We start from the raw sequence: 22,188 nt of genomic DNA, 5'->3' as shown, positions 1-22,188 counted from the left end.
ATAGAGTATTTTTAGAAAAAGAAAAAAATTAAATAATATATAAGCAATAATAGCTTTAAAAGCTTCCAGGTACTGTAATATTCTTAATATCTAGAAAAATAACTAGAGATTTGCCTGTTATATTATTATATTACTACAATATTTATATCATATGTAACTAAATAACACTTATATTACATTTATCATATTATTTATCTATATATAATTTATCCATAAACTATATGAGGGTTTTATTATTTATGAGTTCTCTAGAATGCCTCTACCACATCATTTTCCCTATGTTTTTAGTTGCATAGTCTTTGACAGTCCTTTTATACAGTAGTGATTTTATCGTATTACTTTCTACAGCAGGAACAGAAATAATTCAGTATTTCTACTATAATCCAAATGTGTTTATTATTAATATTTGAAGTAATCAAATATGCAACTCCACACATGACATATTTTCTGGAGTGTTACATCAAGATTTTTGCTCTACAAAGAGATCTGATAAATTTTTATTTCAAATTCTTACCATCAAAAAAGCAGAATGGATAGTATTTTTTAAACTGTATTTATTGAATTTTTAGCAAGTGCATTTCTACCAGAAAAGTTTTATTTCTATTTTGCCTAGAGATCAGTATGAACCAAATACTCACATAATCAACCAAAATGGGGATTGGAAATATTCACAAAAAATAAATTATTTTCTTTTTCTTGTCATTATTCCCTAGAAAATACAATTATTTATACATCATTTACATTGGATGAAGTAATGTAATCTATGCAAACACCGCACCATTTCATATAATGGACTTGCACATTGTGAGTGTTCTGGAACCAGTCCTGCATGGATACTGATGACAGTTGTATAGGATTTTACTTGCTTGCTCTTTGGAAGGGCTTTCCACAGACTTGTTTCTTGCTCGGGGTATCTCAAGTCTAATTGATTGACACGACTCACATTTCTTTTTGCTTAGATCCATTTTTCTTTGGAAAGTGACCCTTTCCATTTTAGAGTATTGGATTCCCATACAGAGAAGGATCATTTGGTCATGGGTGCAAGACTAGCTTCATTCTCCTGCTGGAAACTCCACACACATACCATGAAGATCCATTTGTACTCAGCTTGTACAAATCCTGGGTTGCCCAGTTTCTAACTGTATAAGGCTGATCAAGTTACTTTCACCTACACAAGTCTTAGTCCCTCATCTATAAAACAAACAGAACTAAACCCACATCATGACATTGTTAAATGCCACGCATGTTACCACTCAGCAGTGGCAGCTATTAATATTACTATCATTATGGCTACTTTTTGTTATAGCCTCAAAAACTAAGTGTGAATTTTGTGAAAATGCAGTTATCAAAAGATTCATTTTTACGTCCTCTATTCTTAGCACAGGGTCCTCCATATAAACAGGTGCTTAGTAAATACTAACCAATTGACTGTTAAGACTTTGGACAAAACGCTCCTAGGTACAGCTATTTGCTTCAGGAAAGAATGCTGCTTTGGCTTTCCAACACCAATGCCACACAGAAATCTTTGCTTTCAGTGGGTCACTCACTGGAGTGAATAACTACACACTACATATCACGTGTTCCTGCCTACTAATCCAGGTCTCCCAGGTGCTAACTGTGCAGCCAGACAAAAAACTTTACATTCTTCAATCTTTCCAGCCATAAAGTGGGGAAAATAAGAGTTTCTATAGAATAAAGCAAGTTAGCGTATGTAAATAAAGATTGACAGAGAAAATGGTCAGTAAATATACTATCACCATCACTGACAAATGGTCAATAAATAGGACATCATGACCAAAATGTTCTAGTACTGTGTTAGATCTTGGGTTTTCAGAGAGCAGTAAAATGCTATAGACACTATTCTCTGATGGACCTTTTTGTGAGAGTCCTTCTCATTTTGTTCTCTCCTTCCTCATGTCTCACAATTCTCACTGTCCATCCTGTGATTACTATTTTTCTCCTCTAACTTCCACCTACAAAACATAAGTCTTCTAGCTAGTTCTCCTGTTTTAGTGCCAGCTCATGAGGCTATTTGCTTGCTTTGAAATTCCTCATTCTCAACACCTGAACAAACTTTAGATTTGGTAGGATAAACTGGATAGGAATTCATTCAAGAAATTTAATGACAGGACTTAACAAAAGCTAACAGACCACTTCAAACTAATGCTCACCATATGTAACTGTGTGCTTTGCTCTAGCAACTGAAAATAGAAACATAATTAAGAGAAAACTTGAGTATCTGTACAGAAGATGTCTGCAATATAGGTTTCATTTCAAAAAGCATTCTAAAATTCCACTCCCTTTTTAATGTATTAGTAGTTTTTAAGAAAGGGTAAGGCATCACATTAATTTATAAAATGAACACTTTCATATTACCCAGCACCAGGTGTCATTTCCAAACAGTGTAAATCTTTCTTTTTCCTTGATTTTTTCCCTTGACTTTATTCTTATTTTTATTTATTTACTACTACTGAGCTGCACCCCACTCTTGACTTCAGCAGATTATTGATCTACACAGCCCTAAGTTCTTTCCACTCAATCTATTTTGAGGGTAGGATCTCAATTAACTGCAATTTATTTTCAGTTCTTTATTTGTTTCTATTAAATTTCAGTGAAAATGACTAAAACCCAATCTGTCCTACTCATCTCTCATTCTTGGAATTATTTCATATTTTATTCATCTATGTATATGTTTATTTAAGTACTGAAGTTACATGTGCCCAAAACATGTAGGCTCAGCTAATTCTATCGAGAAGTCAATTGAAAGGCTACCCTGACTCTTTGAACATCAACTTAAATATTAATGATGAAAGACAGGACTATAAAATAGATACAGTGGGTGTCTGGGGAGGGGTATGAGTGGGAGGGGGAAGGGTGAATGAAGGAAATTAAGGTGAGAATTAAGGTTGATGGACTGCATATAATTATGTGAAATGGAACAAAGAAACCTCTTGCAATTGCTTTAGGTGGGACAGGGAAGAGGGTGAGGGGGAGAGAGGGTGGGGGTGATCTAACCAATGTATAATATAAGCCTAACAGGAACTGTCACTATGAATCCTTCCCTGTATAATGAATATATCCTAACAAAATTTTTTTGTAATAAATAAAAAGGAAAGGTACCCTGACAGGCACTGTGACTTCTGAGTTGAGTGTTTCAGTTACTGTTTTGGCATAAGGTGATCCTTCACATCCACACATAAGATGTTCCCAGATAACTTAGACATTCATTTATGGACTTACTATGAGCAAACTGCTGGCATCTTCAAGCTCTAGCATCATTTGTTAGGAAGACAAATGAGAGTAATTAAGCTTCAAGGCCGTAAGTGCTGAAACTTACTGGAATTAGTGTACTGTTAAAATGACAGAGTGCCAGGCTCCATCCAGGTAAGATGTGCTCTTTCACCTCCAACTCCGTTTCTTGGCATGACCTCTGCTGGCCCTTCTAACCTGCACATCGCTTCTATGAGCTAACTGTAACCCTTCAGGCAGTGCCATAGATGGATGGTCAGTTTGTTGTTGCAAGTTATCTTTAGCTAGATCATTTAGCATCAAGCTGGATCAGTGATAATCATTACCTTTCAGTTAATGCATGTTGGTCTGTTCATTTCAATGAAGAGATGCAGGTCAACAGTCACTCTGGGAAAACTAGGAGTTAGCTCTTTTTACAAAGTAGATTGAAAATAATTCAGGCTTAGGATTTAATCACTTAAATCCTAAGCCAAAATATCATGAATGAGATCATGTTTAACTTTTTACAAGTGATATGAACCAAATAATCAAGCTTATTAACTTTCTTAAAGGAAAAGATCTTAACCAGAGTCAGTAAACAAACAGATCTGAGGAAACACATTTGACTTATTTTGATTTCTAAATTTATTCCTGAATACCTGTGTAGTTTATCAGCTTTCAGGTGTTTCTGTGAATTTTTGTAAATTAGCATCAATTGGTATTTTACATTATTTGAGCTCCTATTATGAATCAAAAGATATTACTGAGCTGGAATGGCTCACATTCTAAATTGCACAGGTATTTTTTTCATTTTAGGTCTTTATCATTATGAAACCTTTTGGTGAGCACAAAACACTTTCCTTCCAATAAAATGACAAACATTTTCACAATGCTATTTTTTTTCAAAATATGAGTGTTTTGCTATATAAAGAAAATGAAAAATGAGACACTGAAACATATTTTTATGGTGGGATAAAAAAATGCAGAACTTCAAAAAAACAGAAGGTCACACTAAAAAAGCATCATTACTCATAGTTGAACAGGACACTCTATTACCTTGTTGCTTTTTTATGAACTTTACTTGTCACATTTTCTCAGATAGCTGACCTCCTTTACCTTTATTATTATTATTAATTTGAGACAGCGTCTCACTAGATAGCCCACCCAGGCTGGCCTCAAATTTGGATCCTTCTGAAAAGCCTCCCGAGTGCTGGATTACAGTTCCACCCCTGAAACTTTTGTTCTCAGATTTGGGTAGGAAAAAGACAAGGGAGAAAGAAATTTAAATTTGGATTCAGGGAGGACCACCTTTAACAACCTCAGCACCAGCTTTGAAAGCTTTGCATTTTATTCCTGAAAATTCACTCAGTAACCCAAGACTCTACACTCAATTTATTGGAACAATATGTTTTAGTCCCTCATTGTCATGATTGCTCTCATCCTGGTTTACAGATAGGTCTCTTACATTTCACATTATACACACTGTGAACTTAGAAACTTAGATTATACATTGAAATTTGGATCAAAATATATTTGCCTTCCTTTATCCTAGTTAAACATAAAAATAAATGAGAAGGATAAAGGGAAGGAGGAAGCCAAGGGAAAAATTAGAATGGAGAAATCCATTAACAAGGAATTAGAATAAAAGAAGAGGCCATGAAGTGATTTTCAAAGGTAGTGTTATTTCTGAAATGCTTAACCTCAGGTTTGAGAATTAAGGACCTTTGCTACATAAGAAAATCAACACAGCAATACTCAGCAAAAAGAACAATGCTGGAGGTATTACAATTCCCGACTTCAAACTGTATTACAAAGCAATGGCAATAAAAACAGCATGGTACTGGCACAAAAACAGATATGAAGACCAGTGGAACAGAATAAAGGACCTGGATATGAATCCACACAGCTATGCCCACCTTATTTTTGACAAAGTCACCAAAAACATACAATGGAGAAAAGACAGACTCTTCAACAAATACTTATTGGGAAAAGTGGTTATCTGCCTGCAAAAAACTGAAACTAGATCCATGTTTTTCACCCTGTACTAGTATCAACTCAAAACGGATCAAGGACCTTAATATAAGACCTGTAACTCTGAGGTTAGTATAGGAAAGAGCAGGGAATACTCTGGAAGCAACAGGTATAAGCAAGGACTTCCTCAACAGAACCCCACCAGCTCAGGAACTAAGAGAAAAGATGGACAAATGGAACTACATAAAATTAAAAAGCTTCTGCACAACAAAGAAATGATCTCTAAACTGAAGAGACCACCCACAGAGTGGGAGAAAATATTTGCAGGCTATACATGAGACAAAGGACTGATAACCAGAATATACAGGGAGCTCAAAAACCTAAACTCTCCCAAAATCAATGAACCAATACAGAAGTGGGAAACTGAACTTAACAGAACTTTTTCAAAAGAAGAAATTCAAATGGCCAAAAAACACATGAAAAAATGCTCACCATCTCTGGCCCCAAAGGAAATGCAAATCAAAACTACACTAAGATTCCACTTCACCCCTGTTAGAATAGCCACCATCAAAAACACCACCAACAAAAGGCGTTGGCAAGGATATGGGGAAAAAGGAATACTGTACACTGCTGGTGGGAATGCAAGCTAGTGCAACCACTCTGGAAAAAATATGAAGGCTTCTTAAAAATCTAATCATAGATCTGCCATATGATCCAGCAATCCCACTCCTGGGGATATATCCAAAGGAATGTGACTCAGGTTACTCGAGAGGCACCTGCACACCTATGTTTATTGCAGTGTTATTCATAATAGCCAAGTTACGGAAACAGCCAAAATGCCCGACTACTGACAAATGGATTAAGAAAATGTGATACTTATACACAATGGAGTTTTACTTAGCCATGAAGAAGAATGAAATCTTATCATTCTCAAGTGAATGGATGGAACTGGAGAACATCATTCTGAATGAGGTTAGCCAGGCTGAGAAGACCAAAAATCCTATGTTCTCCCTCATATGTGGACTTTAGATCTTGGGCAAATACAGCAGTGTTGTTGGACTTGGGTCACATGACAAGGGGAGCACACATATGGGAGGTATGGGGTTAGGTAGGAAACCCAAAACATGAAAGTGTTTGATGTCTCCACTGCAGAGGAGCGAATACGGAAACCTTAAAGCAACAGAGGTCAATATGGGAAGGTGATCAGGAACTAGTGAAAAGGTCAGGTAGAGATGAATCAATTTGGATTGTAACACACTTATGCATGGAAGCAATGCTAGGAATCTCTCTGTATAGCTATCCTTATCTCAACTAGCAAAAGCACTACGTCTTTCTTATTATTGCTTATGTCTTCTCTTCAACAAAATTGGAGAAAAGGGCAGAACAGGTTCTGCCTGGAAGTGAGGGGGGTGGGGAGGGACAGGGGGAGAAATGGCCCAAACAATCTATGCACATAAGAATAAATGAATAAAAAAATAAAAGACTCATGTTTGCAATCTTGGCCACTGTCCAGGAGAGTGTGAGAGAACTTCCTTATTATGTCAAAGAACCAAGACTGGAGAGAACCAAATCTTGGAAAACCAAGGCTGGAAGCAGAAGGCTTGTGATTTTAAGGATTTATTTCAATAGTCCTGTTGGTGCCTGTGCATCTGCCTCACCCTCCCCCAAAATGGGATTTCTCCAGGTGCCTGCAGACAGAACTTGTCCACTTGCAGCAGAGTATTTGGGAACTTATTAGAAATGTTTTCCTTTTGAACTGGGAAAGGAAGAAATCTACAATGGTGAATACATGCATAGTTTTTAAAATTACATGATACTTGGGCTGAGGTGTGGCTCAGGTGGTAGAGTGCCAACCTAACAAGTGTGAGGCTGTAAGTTCATAGCCTAGTACCACCAAAAAAAAAATTAAAAAATTACATAATACCTAAGCACTCTGTATTCCCAAGTTCTCACTCTTTATCCCATCTAAAATATCAATTATTCCTTTGAAAATCTTTGGTTAATTCAGCCCTTTATTTTTATGAAGCTTCTATCTCTTCTCTTTCACTCACAAAATAAAACATATAGATGATATAGGGTAAAAGTAGGGAAACAAAGATGTCCATAAAATGTTAACTGGTACTTCTTACTCCAGGGCCTTGACATACACTTCCCTCTATCAAAAATACAGATTCTTTTTCTTATGTGGCATTTGACTGTATTGAAAACTTTCTTTATTAAAACATCTTTCCAATTAGTCTTAATCCATTGTGATTAATTACATTTTGACCATTCTATAGTGCTGTATCAGTTGAGATGATTTTCTTAAGGGAAATGTTCCACTAAGCATTTATTTGTTTCACGTTCATCTCCAGCATCAGATCATGCTTCTGTAGAGTTGGGACCCAGAGTGGTCTGCTCACCATAGAATCCAGCATAAAAAATATATTTACAAATGAGATTGGTGGTTAGTAAGCACTCATAGCCTACATCCTTTGAATCCTGTCTCTACGAGTAAGTATAACCCTAACTGATTGCACAATTTGTAGGTCATCAAGTTGGAACAGAAATTTTCTTTATGCTATTTTTTCAACCTTTCTCCCTGCTTAGAGCACAACCAATCAGATATATTACCAAGGACCAGACCTCTATTTATTTATAAGCAGGAACCAAGTAGAAGATTTTGCAGAATTTGGTGAATCTGTAAATGTCACTCTTGGAGAGTATCAGCCAGGCATGGTGGCTCACACCTGTAACCACCCCCTACTATGGAAGGGGAGATTGAGAAAATGGCAATTGGAGGCCAGCCCAAACAAAAAGTTTGCAAGACCCCATCTCAACCAGGGTGAGGTGGCACTCACCTGTCATTCCACCTATGTGGGAGTCACAAAATAGAAGGATCACACTACAGGACAGCCTGGGCAAGACCATATTTGAGAAATAATTAAAGCAAAAAAGGCTGAGGATGTGCCTCAAGTGTTAGAGTGCCTATCTAGTAAGCATGAGGCCCTGAGTTCAAACCCCAGTACCACCAAGAAAAAAAAAGAAAATTATATACTCAATAAAGAATTCAAGATAATACTATTTTTTAAGTGTCCCATTTGAAGAAATAATAAAATCAGGAGTGTCCTTTATTGCTCTCCATTCTATATATCCAACATCTTTTCTTCTTCTAGCATTTTTCTAATCAGCAAATAACTCAAGTACCATCATCTTGTAAAGCCCATCATGCAACCCCACAGCCAGGCTTCTTGAATGAGTGGCCTGAAATTATTACCACTCATCTTTTTACACAGCACAATCTGAATTCTGGCTTTAGCACTCAATAAATAACAACTGAGGATCCCTAGATGTTACACACTAGATACATTTTCATGTTTTTGTTATTTGGTCTCTAAGTAACATTTGATTTTATTGAAATATCTTTCCAGTTTGTCTCACACAGCATTTTTCTGCCTCTTTTTTTTTCCTTTACCTTTCTGGCCACCATTTTCTCATTCTTCCTTGTGGGCTCCTCTTCTCCCACCTGCCAGTTAACTGTTGGCGTGCCACAGAATTCTACAGGTTACCTTCTGCTCCTTTTTCATGCACACTTCCTGGGAAATCGCATCCTTATACAGACAGACATAGTAATGATTTCCAAATCTACCTTTCTAGATCAAATCTCTTCCAAGACAATACCAACTGGTTTCCTCCATGTGGATAGCTCATAATTATCCCTAGATTGACACGTCCAAAGTTAGAAATCTACAAATAAGCTCAACTTCTCCTTTTGCCTACCTTCCTACACACAATCCATCTCTATATTCTATTGAGTTTACCTCTTAAATATCACTCAACTCTTTCCTTCTTCTCCCACAGTAGAGTCTTATTTCAAGCCATTTCTCATCTGCATTACTCTAATTCATGTCAATTGTTGTAGGACAAAGGCTATATAATTTCAGCATGGTCTTGGCAGAGGCAGAAATATTTTAGAATAAAAAAGTAATTTTTCCACAAAATGTATACCTTAAGACAATCTACACCTTCTCCTCTCATTCTAGCATTATGAAGCAATGTTTAGATTGATAATTTGATCTTTGGAATGTACTGAACTACTTAGGAAATCTAAATTTGGGGTATCATTTATCATCTACATTAGTAGCTCATGATAAACTAAATATTCTAGTATATAATTTATCCCTTTATGAATTTGTTCAGCAAGAATTTATGTCTTTTAACCTGAAAGATGGATAATCTTAAGCTTTGAATGTGTAAAACTTAGAACCAAGTTGGAACCTGGATAGCTATTGACCTGTGCTGACTGTGGCAACCTTTTCTGTCAGTTACAAATGTAAAAATGGCCATTGACTGTGTTTAAATATCCTGTCGTCTAGTCTTAGACACATCACATTAATGTGGCATTAATGATATTATGTCCTTTATTATGAGGCAATAAAAGATTATCGTTTCCAAAAATATCTACCCCATGATCATCCCAGTACTGAAACTCACAAATATTTCATTTTCTTGAAGTCAAAGCACAAAAGCCTTCTAGGTCATCTAGGGCTTGTTAGCATGATTGTTTAAATCATCTGGAAAAGGCCTCATTTGAACTTTATAGCATTAAGTTCATGAATGTATTTGACACAACTTCTGTTAGGCTGAGTGTGATGGATGACATACTGTTCTTTCCTAAGAATACATACTATTCCCTGTGAGCATGTAAGTTCTGATCACTGTGCAAATGCAAGATCAACAAATTGCATTAGAGACAGGTGATGTGTTCCCTGGCACATGCCCAGACTAGTCTCTGTGCAGACCTATAGCAACCTGGAGGTTAAGAACACCTTAGGCTGCCAAAAAGATTTCTTGAACTGCTATGCTTTCTCTCTTCCATTATTTGAATGATGGCAGAAGCCATCTCACTTCCTGCAGAGTCTATCCCCCAAAGGTCACTTAGATTCACCAGCCTCCACCCAACTCCAGGCAGTTGCATTATATGGAACATTCACAAAAGAAATTAACATCATGAACTGTGAAATCAAAAAGCTGGGCTCAAATACCAGCTCCAACTCTTCCTTTCTCCCTCAGTGACACAAGTGAACTTCATTTTTGAGACTCAATTTCCTCATCCGTGGAGTAAGAATAATTCTCACTTCAGGGAAAGTTATTTGGATAAAAGATATAAAACTAAGTGTCTCATATTCTGTCTTCACCACAATCCCTATATACATATGTGATTATCAACATTTTATAGATGGGGACACTAGCACAGGGAAGTTAAGTCATTTGCTTAAGTCATCCAGCTAGAAAGTAGAGAAGTCAGGATTTGCATTTAGGCAGATTCACTCCAGAGCCTGTATTCTGAACATAACTGCATATGTTAATCATCTAGCATAGTTTCTGGTACACATGAGATGCTAAATAAATGTCTTGCTAGGACAACTGCAACAACACTGAATGAATTTTCTTAGCTCAGGTGTTACTCTCTTTCCATTTACCCTGTAAGTTTTTCCTAGCGTCAACCCTCAAAATGCAAATCTGATCAAATGAATAAATACAGAAAGTTGCATCTTTTCTCAATGTCTAAGAAAAAAAGCCTGAACTCTGTTCTTAAAATTTTTATTAGCATAAATTAGTTGTGCAGGGGTTCACTGTAATATTTAGTACATACATATAATGTACTATGATGAAATTTACCCCATCTATTTCACTCTTTTAAGCACCCACCCTTCGTAGTCTTTGGTGGGTTTCATTGTGAAAAAGCCTTTACTATTAAACATAGTATATAAGCCTTCACCATATATTTGCCACCTACCTTTCTAGAATCATCTTCTGGCATTGATTTCCCTCCCAGACATATATCATCTATGTTCTTGCATTGGCCAATTATTATTTATCAGTTCCTTTGTACAATGTATTATCTCTGCCTGCCTGCTTTGCTTCTTCTACTGCACTGGGCAAGGTCCTATTTTGTCTGCAAGATCAGACCCAAATGTTATTCTTCTGTAAGACATTCTGTTCTTCTTGATCCTTCCCAAAGACTATGCCTTACTCTTTCCCCAGAACTCCATAACAGTTTATTTACACATAATAAGCCCCAGTCATAAGCATAGTCACCCTGAACATACACACAATCCACTGTACCCAATGACCTAAGAATTAAAATAAGGTTGGTTTTTCATTATTTTTTATGAAAGTACAAGGAAATTCCCTTTCTGTCTTTGGGAGAAGTTGAGGTGGAAGAGTAAAGGTTGGTGTATTTCATCAAGTATAAGAGTATTCTTACTCTTCTCACTTAAAGGAGAGTAAAAGGCCTTTCTATGTGCTCATCTACTTTTAATAACTGGAGTTTTCCTGAAAGGAAATCAGCTCTTTGAAGGAAGTTACTGAATGAACTTTATGCTTTGAGGATGGATAAAGGAAAGCTGCTAAGTCCCTGGGTGGCTGCCTGATATTAGCAAAAGGGTCAGTGACTGCATGCTCCTCAAAGGACAATTGCTTCAACTGACACAGGCCAACTGTTTTAATTGGCAGCACTTTGGAGAATACTGTGAGTACAAATGTCTGAAAGTTCCTGACACTGACAGTGGTAGAGGTTGAGTAACCAGGCTTAGTTCCAAGGGTGACTCCCTAAGGGGACTCCCTGGAACAAGGCTAGCAGCACTAAATTTATCAGGTGACACCTTGGGACACAATGAAGCTAAGGCAGTCATAGCAACATCACGCTTACCCCTTAAATGCGGCTGACTGGTTTTGGCTTGTGTCAGGCCTAGGGTCCTCACTGATTCAGGTCAACCCCAAGAGCACTATAACAAACTTTTCACCAACATGGCATCTTGGGTTTTCTCTTACTTTTTATTTAATTTGAAAAATTAAAAATGTGACACAACTTATAAAGTATGAAATTTTCAAGCCCTTTTTTCTGAATACACTATGACATTTAGAATAATGCTCCCATTTCTGTGAAACTAATCTCCTAACTATCTTCTGAATACATCCATGTCACTCGACTTTGATTACCAGGATTAGTTTAGGATGCTATCATCTTTCAGGTAGGTCAGTCGAAAAACTTTTCCCAAAGAAATGTTTTCATCATTTTAAAACAAAATTCCAATCACTCCACCCCTTTATTTAAAAAAAAGTTAATGGGCATGTTGGTCCATTTCTGTAATCCCAGCATCACAAGTGTGAGGTGAGCCTGGGCTACGTAGTGAGTTCCAGGGCAGCCTGGTCCCCATAGAGAGACCCTGTCTCAGAAGAAAAAAATGTTAGGGGCTTCTCATTGGGCTTTGGAAAGAAAGACATCCATAGTTCTCAGCCTTCTGTGGCTCCTTCTTGCCCCTTGAGCTTATCTTGTACCTGCTTTCTTCCTCCAGCTACTCTAGCCTTTCAGTTGTTCCCAGACAGGAACAACTGAAAGTGAGACAAGGAAGGCAAAATCATTCAGAATGGATGAGTTACGAAGCAAAATTCCACTGTAAAGAAAGGAACTTACTCCTACTGGGTAACTCTGGGACACTGCTGAATTTCAGCCTCAGAGTTAATCTAACCACAGAACAAGGAAGTTGATGTATTTGTGTACCACCTCCTATCAGTCATTGGTTGAGAGAAGGTAGGGGTTGAGAAAGAGGAGTTCATTTCTTGTCCTTCCATCCTTCCCAGGCAGAGCAGCTTGAGTTTAGAGAATATCCCTATGCAAAGAGGCTCATATGCTGACAATTGGCAGTTGGCCAGAAAATCTGCAAGGATAAGACTGAAGAGATAGGGACAGACTGTGGACTGAGGCCACTGTACACCACAGCTGCTTGGTATTGTATTCTTGAAAATGGGAGGAGAATCTCCAGATGAAAAATTCAAGATCTGATTTTAAAAAGTAGGATGGAAGAGAGAAGAGTATACATGAAAGGTCTCAAAAACTGTTGTTTTTGGAAACAAAATAATAAAAATGCGACTCTAAATACAATGAAAATGCTTTATATATTTTGGACTGGAGATACAGCTTAAATGTATAGCACTTGTCAAACATGCCTGAGGCCCTGGGTTCAGTCTCCAATATGACCAAAAAAACAAAAGAAGAGTGTACTTCTTTGTTTAATACTTCATACATCTTTTACTAGCATGATTAATATTATTATACATTATATGCACAGTTATCTTACCCTTGAGTCTTTTCTCCCATCCAAATGTTGAAAGCAGTTTTGATTTCATCTCCTAGGTAATGATCTCTTGCTTCAGGATCCACTTCCTGTCTCCTGAATTTCACTTCTTATTGTGAAGATAGACCTATCTCAGTAAGTACCAGCATCCATGTCTTAGCTACAGATACTCTGGACTCCACGAAGAACTGTTCTATCACAAGATTCATTTTCTTTCCTTTGGTTTCCATCTTTCCCAATGTATCACCACAGAATTCCCTTTTTCCTTGCTCTGATTTTATATCCCTTTCCTACCACAAATGCTAGTTTAACTCTTTTATAATTATGCAAATTTGGCATGATTTTTTAAATGCCTATGATCAAATGTTAAGTGTTGGGAAGGCCAAGTTGCTGATTAAAATAGACAAGGCAAGCAAGCCCTTCTCTCATAAATGCAGCATGGTTGGCAAGATAGCCATTGGAAAAAATCACAGAAATTAATCTATATTTGAAAACATAAGAAGCACTATGATGTAAAAAGCTAGGAGAGCAAGTAAAGTGATCTAACCCTGCTTGACTGTGTGTGAGTGTGTTGAGGTGGCAGAGAGGATCCTTGAAAAACATTCATGATATCTGAACTGAAATCTGAAGGATGAAGAGGATTGAATTTTCTCTCATGTGGGAATGCTCCATTCAACAGAATTACCATTTGTTTGGTTCTTGAGGGAGGAGGGGAAGAACCAGCCTCATGTTAAATACAAATCTGACTGAAGTTTACCTAAGCTTTGCTAATGTTCAGTGCAAGAAACAAGAAAGAAGCAACAGTCACTGATACAGCATCGGGATCTGGAGCCCCTGAAAGATGGGATGGGACTTTGGTCTTTTACATAGAGATGTGCTTTGAATTATCAGTAAATTACTATGTGTGAAGTATAAGCCCATGGAAACTGCTGATTTTCAGGATGTCCCTATTTTTATATCTTTTCAATCACGTACTTGGAGACATATTAGTTATCAATTTGTATTCTCCAGTGGAGCTATGACTCATGAACCTGTAGTTTACAGGTGAATTTATAATAAGCAACCTGCACAGACTAAGTATATTCTCTTAAAAGCCTTCTTAGATAAGATCTTAGAAGTGAGCAGAGCCAAAAGCCCTTTCAGTTATCTCCCATCTATTCAAAAAAAAGGTGTTTTATGGTCAGGTGTGAATTGTGTGGAGTTAGACATACTGTCAATTCTGTTCTTCACAGATAATTAGTCAGCCCTCCATATTCACAGGTTTTACATCCATGGATTCAACCAACTACAGATTGAAAATACTCATTCATAATTTCCAGAAAGTTCCAAAACACAAAACTTGAATTTGCATTGTGCCAAGTGCTTGCTGAGTTCACACAGATTAAGTGGTGGGTAGGCATTGTATTAGGTACTATAGCCAATTTGAAGATGACTTAAAGTACATGAGAGGATGTGCATGGGTTATGTGAAATACTGTACCATTTTATATAAAGGACACAGCACCCGAAGACTTTGCTATCTGAGGTGGCTCCTAGAATAGATACTGAGGGATTACTCACTATCAGCTCTTACACCCAAATGAAGAAACTCAGGTTAAAAGAGGTGAAATGACTTGCCCAAGATCACACAGCTTGTGAATAGTGGGTTTGGAAATGAACCCAGGCCGCTGGCCTTTAAAATGTTATTAACTATCCCAGAAGAAACCTAATGACTAATAGCATTGCCAAGAACTACTACATTGCCTATAGTTTTATCATGGCTTAATCTGGTATTTGCATTTTCTTTTTCCCAGGAAACCAGGGAGAAGAAAATTTCTCCTCACTGTTCAAGTACAATAGTGACCATCACCTTCAGATTAAGAAAGAACGCAAAGGGATACAACAGTGTTGTAAAAACAAGAAATCCTTAGATAGGACAATCCATTGCAGAGACCAGTTTTAGAGCACATTGAAGAGGAATGAACCTAAATTACAATCATCACAAAAAGCTTCTGTTCTTGCAGTTCAAGACAAATGCAGGCAGAAATGTAGAAATTTCTGACACTAATAATAAAGACCTGGCTACAGGGAGGTGGCTAATCTATCACAAATGATACAGCATGTACACAATGTGGACAGTGAAAAGAAGTCTAGAGATTCCTGGAGAAATTTTTCCAGCTAAAATGTTCCTCTTAGCTAGACCTGAGGAAAAAGTTGAGTAATCACTTAGTGGGAATATGGTTAATATGAAAATTGTACTTGTAGATGCTTCTTTTGATAGACACAGATTATGTTACAGCTAACAGTAGTAACACATAGTTCTATTTCTTTTTGAGTTTTGCTTTTGCAAATTATTTTGAACTTTGCAGCTAATACTTATTTTGTCTTTTGCTTTGTTTTTTAAAATTTTTTTATTATTTTTATATTGGGGGTATATTGTGACACCAAAGTTCCTAAAATTTCATTCTCTTAATAAAGTCTTTTACCTGAATTTCAGTATAAACATGTACATTCAAATACTGTTTTAATAAATGCCTAAGCATTATTTGTAGCACGAATAATGAACATGCTGGTATGTGAAATCATTAAGCCATATGAGCAGTGTCCTTATGGCATTGTTTTTAGTTAACCTTGCTTTAGGCAGGATCTGTGATTGTGTTACCTGTCATGTCATTTCCACAGTGGGCCCTCAGTATATATTTTTTTTCATGAAGGGAAGAATGCTTCATTCATATCTTCTTAGGTTTATCCTACCAAACATACTGCCCCAGAAAAACATATGATTTCTTGAAGGACAATCCTGATGGGGAATTGAAACAGTCACAGATGTCCCAATTATATTTATGTTCTTTGCTCACAAACAAACCCTACCTAGATTTTTTTTATCCCTTCACTATCCAAGAAAGTAAGGACTGAAAATTTACATTTGCCATTTCATCTCTATGTCACCTTGGGCTTTGATGTAATGAAACAGAATGATGGCTCCCATTTAATTAAACAGATATCTGGATTACCTCCAGCTGTGGGCCATGCAATCAGTCCTCGTGTGAGCAAAAAGGGGTGTAACCCCTGGCCCATAGATCATTCTTGCACGGAAACCTGCTCTCACTCACAGCCATCACAAGCCACTGAAAATGATTTTTTTTCCTGTATGAATTACTTAGAATGTGCAGCTGCCCCCAGCCCCACTTATGAAAAGAACCAGAAAGGCTAAAACAGCTTGCTTTGTCCTCTTCCTGTAAGTATATTTTAATCAAAAGAGGCCCTGCCCTGCCCCGCCTGTTGATACATCTAGCGTTTCTTTGTTCACTGCAAGAAGCACAGTAGATGTGGTTCACTGTTTTAATGCATTTTTCCACATGCATCTCTTCAGATCAGTATAATTTGATTCTTTGGTACATATTGAACAGATTTTTTTAGAAGCAGCTTTTTTAGAGGCAGATTTTTGTTGCAATATGACTTCATCTTTCTTCCAAAAGGAGGTATCTTGCTCTTTCTGAATTGTGAATGGATTTACTCACAAATCCATCATTTTAATTTAAAGAAAAAAAACAACACTCCGAGAACCTGTGTGTTACAGATTCAGGCCAACTATAGTCAATGAAAAGAGTCAGGATGTGTCTGTTTTGGTGGGCTGGAGGAAGGTGGACTGAGACTCATCGATCTGGGATAGTTTGCTTACAGTTAGGCATAGATAAAACCCTTAGACAACTACTGAGAGGAAGGAACAGGTAAGTATGAACATACAGGGCAGTTCAATTATTACGTACACCCTAAAAGAGTACATGCTAAACTTACAGATGTCTTCATTGTTTCTACTGAGGGTTGGAGAGAGAGCAACTTCTTGTCAGAAAAAGGAAGGAAGGAGGGCAGAAAAGGATTTGAAGATATCTTGAATTGTACAGTTATTCTTGATGTCATCTTTTTTAAAAAAAAATTATCAGGCTTTTTCCAGAATGTTTCTGGTACCTAATTCTAAAAGCCAAGTCAAACTTCCTGTAACACAAGGAAGACTTTGCAACTGAGTGTTTTGCAACTTTAATCACTCAGAATGCAGATAGGTTTGCTTTTCCAAAATTAAATAAACCAGTTGAAAGTCTACTTGCTTCAGACTTATCTGATTTCCGAAACTCACATGTCAAAGCAAACTGAAATTTCAAAAACCAGCACTTTGAAAATACCAATTCAGCTTTGAGGTAAAACTCCCTATGGCAACATGACCATGGTTTCCTGTCCATTGCAGTGAGAAGAAAGATAGCATTAACTTCTCTAGTAGATTAGTCCATACTCAGCACTGAGTGCACACTAAATCATGACAGAGAGCTATAAGGAGATAAGAAGGGCATGGGCCTCCTGCCTCTGAGTAGAGCCAGAGCATACAGAATTATTTATAGGTTCCATTTGATCCTAACATGCAACTAGGTTGAGATCATTGTTATAGACATTTTAAAAGTATTTTACTCTATATTCCATCCTATAACAGCACAATATACATTCTTCTCAGCAGCCCAAGGTATTTTGTCCAAAATAGACCATATTTTAAGTCACAAAGCAAGTCTTAATAAATACAAGAAAATTGAAATAATCCACTGTATGTTATCTGACCACAACAGAATAAAAATAGAACTCAACAACAAAAGAAACAGCAGAAAATACTCAAACACTTGAAGACTGAACAACACTTTGCACCATGATCAGTGGGTCATTGAAGAAATAAAGCAGGAAATCAAAAAGTTCCTGGAATGTAACAAGAATGAAAGCACAACCTATCAGAACCTATGGGACACAAAAAAAGGAGTCAGTCTCTAAGGGGAAAATTTATAGCCATGAGTATGTATATTAAAAACACAGAAAGATCTCAAATAAATTACTTAATGCTGCATCTCAAACTCCTAGAAAAATAAGAACAAGCTAAGTCCAAAACTAGCAGAAGGAAAGAAATAATAAAAATAAGGTCTGAGATCAATGAAATAGAGACCAAAAAACCCCCAAAAAACAAAGAATGAACAAAACAAAAAGCTGGTTCTTTGAAAAGATAAGATTGACAAACCCCTGGCAAATCTGACTAAAATGAGGAGGGAAAAGACCCAAATTAATAAAATTACAAATGCAAAAGTAAAATAACAACAAACACTAAGGAAATCCAAGAAATCATCAGGGACTATTTTGAAAACATATATTCAAATAAATTGGAAAATCTAGAAGACATGGAAAATTTCTAGACACATACGACAATCCAAAATTGAACCAAGAGGATATTACTCACCTAAACAGATCTATAACAAGCAATGAAATTGAAGCAGCAATAAAGAGTCTCCCCCAAAAAGAAAGTTCCAGGACCTCACAGATTCACTGCTGAATTCTACTAGACCTTTAAAGAAGAACTAATACTAACACACCTCAAACTTTTCTATGAAATAGAAAGGAAAGGAAAACTGCTAAACTCAATCTATGAAGCCAGTATTATACTAATCCCACAACCAAACAAGGACACGACAAAAAAAGAGAATCACAGGCCAATCTCCTTAATGAATGTAGATGCAAAAATCCTCAATAAAATATTGGCAAGCCTAATTCAACAACATATCAAAGAGATCATACACCATGATCAAGTCAGTTTCATCCTAAGGATGCAGGAATGATTCAACATACTCAATTCATTAAATGTTATACAGCATATTAACAGAAGCAAAGACAAAACCCACATACTCATCTCAATAGATGCAGAAAAAGCTTTTGAAAAAATTAAACATCCTTTCACAATAAAAGCTCTGATGAAACTAGGAATAGAAGGAATGTACCTTAACATAATAAAGGCTATATATCACAAGCTTATAGCCAACATCATACTAAATGGGGAAAAACTAAAACTATTTCCTCTAAAGTCAGGAACGAACGAGGTGTTCACTCTCTCCTCTCTTATTCAACATAGTCTTGGAATTCCTAGCCAGAGCAGTAAGACAGGAAGAAGAAATAAAGGAATACAAATTAAAAAGAAAGTGGTCAAACTATCCCTATTTGCAGATGACATGATCTTATAATCTAAAAGACCCAAAAAAACTCCTTGACACCATAAACATCTTCAGTAAAATAGCAGGATACAAAATCAGTTTACAAAAATAAGTAACCTTTCTATATACCAAAAATGAACAGATTGAAAAAGAATATAGGGAAACAATTCTATTTACAATAGTCTCAAAAAAATAAAATACCTATGAATAAACTTAACAAAGGGATGAAAGACCTCTACAAGGAAAACTATAAACTACTGAAGAAAGAAATCTAAGAAGACTACAGAAAATAGAAAGATCTCCCATGCACATGAGTTGGTAGAATCAATATTGTGAAAATGTCAATCTATATGTTCAATGCAATTCCCATCAAAATTCCAAGGAGATACATCACAGAGGTTGAAAAATCAACCCTAAAATTCATTTCAAAGCACAGAAGACCATGAATAGCCAAGGCAATATTGAGAGAAAAGAGCAACGCTAGAGGTATTACAATACCTGACTTCAAACTATACTACAGAGCCAAAGCAATAAAAACAGCATGGTACTCACACAAGAACAGATACGAAGACCAGTGGAAAAGAATAGGAGACTCAGCTATGAATCCACACAGCTATGCCCACCTAATTTTTGACAAAGGTGCCAAAAACATATGATGGAGAAAAGACAGCCTCTTCAACAAATGTTGCAGAGAAAATTAGATATCTGCATGCAGAAAACTGAAACTAGATTCTTGTCTTTCACCCTGTACAAGTGTCAATTCAAAGTATATTTAGGACCTGAATCTTTGAAGTTAGTGCAGGGAAGAGCAGAGAATATATTGAAATTAATAGGCATAGGCAATGACTTCCTAAATAGAACACAAAAGGCTTAGCAACTAAGAGAAAGGCTTGCAAAATGGGACTACATGAAATTAAAAAGATTCTGTACAACAAAAGAAATGGTTTCTAAATTGAAGAGGCTGCCCACAGAAAGGGAGAAAATCTTTGCCAGCTACATATCTGACAAGGGATTAATGAACAGAATAGACAGGAGTCAAAAACTAAACACCCCCAAAAGCAATGACCCAATGAATAAATGGGCAAATGATGTGAACATAGCTTTTTCAAAGGAAGAAGTCCAAATGGCTGAAAAATACATGAAGAAATGCTCAACATCCCTCGCCATAAAGGAAATGCAAATCAAAACCACGTTAAGTAGTCTTTGCTCCCATTTTCTGCATGAGGACAGGAAATGTTTCTCTCTCTTTTTCTCTCCCCCTCCTCTGACTTTGTCTATATTTAAAATAAATCCTTGCTAAAACTTAAAAAAAAAACAAAAAACACGTTAAGATTCCATCTCATTCCTGTCAGAATGGCTACTATCAAGAACACAAACAACAAGTGTTGGTGAAGATGTGGGGAAAAACACTCTTTTGGTGGGAATGTAAATTAGTACAACCACTATGGAAAACAGTATGGAGGATCCTCAAAAAAACTAAAACTAGGACTGCCATATCATCCAGCAATACCACCCCTAGGGATTTACCCAAAGGAATGTAAGTCGGGTTACTATAAAGACACATGCACACCCATGTTTATTACAGCATTATTCACAATAGCTAAACTATGGAAACAGCCAAGATGCCCCACTACTGACAAATGGATTAAGAAAATGTGGTATTTATACACAATGGAATTTTATTCAGCCACAAAAAAGAATGAAATTTTGTCATTCACAGGTAAATGGATGGAACTGGACAACATCATCTTAAGTTAGCCAGGCTCAGAAGGCCAAAAGGTGCATGTTCTCCCTCATATGTGGAATGTAGACCTAATACAAATACAATAATATTATGAAAACCAGGTCATGTTAAGAGGAAATCACATAGGAGAGGGTAAAAAAAGGGAGTGAAGGTGAATATTGTTGATATATTCTCTATACAAGAATAAATACAGAATTTTTAAACATTGAAACCATGATAAGAAGGGAAATAAAATAGAAGAAAAATAGAGATGAACCAATTGGTGTTATAAATATGAATATATATGGAAATGTCCATATATACATGGTAATGTCTTAAACAAACAAAAATGTCACTTTTTTCCTTCCTTTTACAAAATCAGACAACAGGAGGGCGGAACAGGTCCTGCCTGGAGGGTTGGTGGGATGGAGGAGGAGATAGGGAAAGGGTGTGGGAGGATAAATATAGTGCAAATACTGTGTACATATCTATGTAAATGAAAAATGATTCCTGTTAAAACCATTCCAGGAATGGGAGAGGGGGAATAAAGGAGAATGGTTGAGGGGGTAAATTCAAGTATGATATATCTGATATATTCTAAGAACTTTTATAAATGCCACAATGTATACCCACCCAGCAAAACAATAAAAAATATGTATTTGACTCTAGATTTCTAGAATAAATTTCATTGTTACACCAGATCTTGACTGTTCTAGTTGTGAATTTTAATCTAACAGCAAATATTAATTCAGGCAGAAAAGAGATTACCCTCTTTGTGCTTGGGATGAACAGCAATGCAAAGTTTATCTCTGGTGTTAGCAGACCCTGAGCCTTGTGAAATCCATTATGCAGTAAGGTTCAAAGGGCCACCATATTAACAGTTACCATATCAGCTCATCTCCATGCACCACAATGTCCATGGCAATAGCTGTCCAAGCAACAGAACCAAAGGTACCTTTTTTATGTTCTCAAGTGCATCATTTAGGATAGTACTATCTTAAGGGAAGAAACACTTATTTGAGTTCATTATTATAAGGTAAAGGATGCAAATTCACTACTCACGCCCCAAATAGAATACTACAGGGCTGGTAGAGTGGCTCAAGTGGCACAGGGCCTGCCTAGCAAGCATGAAGGCCTGAGTTCAAACCCCAGCACCA

At 36.7% G+C, this 22,188-nt stretch overlaps 1 protein-coding gene and 1 long non-coding RNA gene across 7 annotated transcripts in view; one reads left to right on the top strand and one right to left on the bottom strand.

Moving 5' to 3' along the window:
* The window catches only part of LOC141415563 (uncharacterized), a 40,073-nt gene extending 24,505 nt beyond the window's left edge, over nt 1-15,568 (top strand). Inside the window, exons 2-3 of the long non-coding RNA XR_012440548.1 lie at nt 13,379-13,454; nt 15,112-15,568. This is a non-coding gene — a long non-coding RNA (uncharacterized lncRNA). The remainder of the gene's footprint in view (nt 1-13,378; nt 13,455-15,111) is intronic.
* The window catches only part of LOC141415556 (spermatogenesis-associated protein 31E1-like), a 102,169-nt gene that overhangs the window by 60,230 nt on the left and 19,751 nt on the right, over nt 1-22,188 (bottom strand). The window lies entirely within an intron of this gene.

This window comes from Castor canadensis, chromosome 13, assembly GCF_047511655.1.
Source record: "Castor canadensis chromosome 13, mCasCan1.hap1v2, whole genome shotgun sequence".
In the NCBI taxonomy this organism is placed as follows: domain Eukaryota; kingdom Metazoa; phylum Chordata; class Mammalia; order Rodentia; family Castoridae; genus Castor; species Castor canadensis.
Note: the sequence above shows the minus strand (reverse complement) of the source record. Positions and strands in the feature narration are given on the sequence as shown.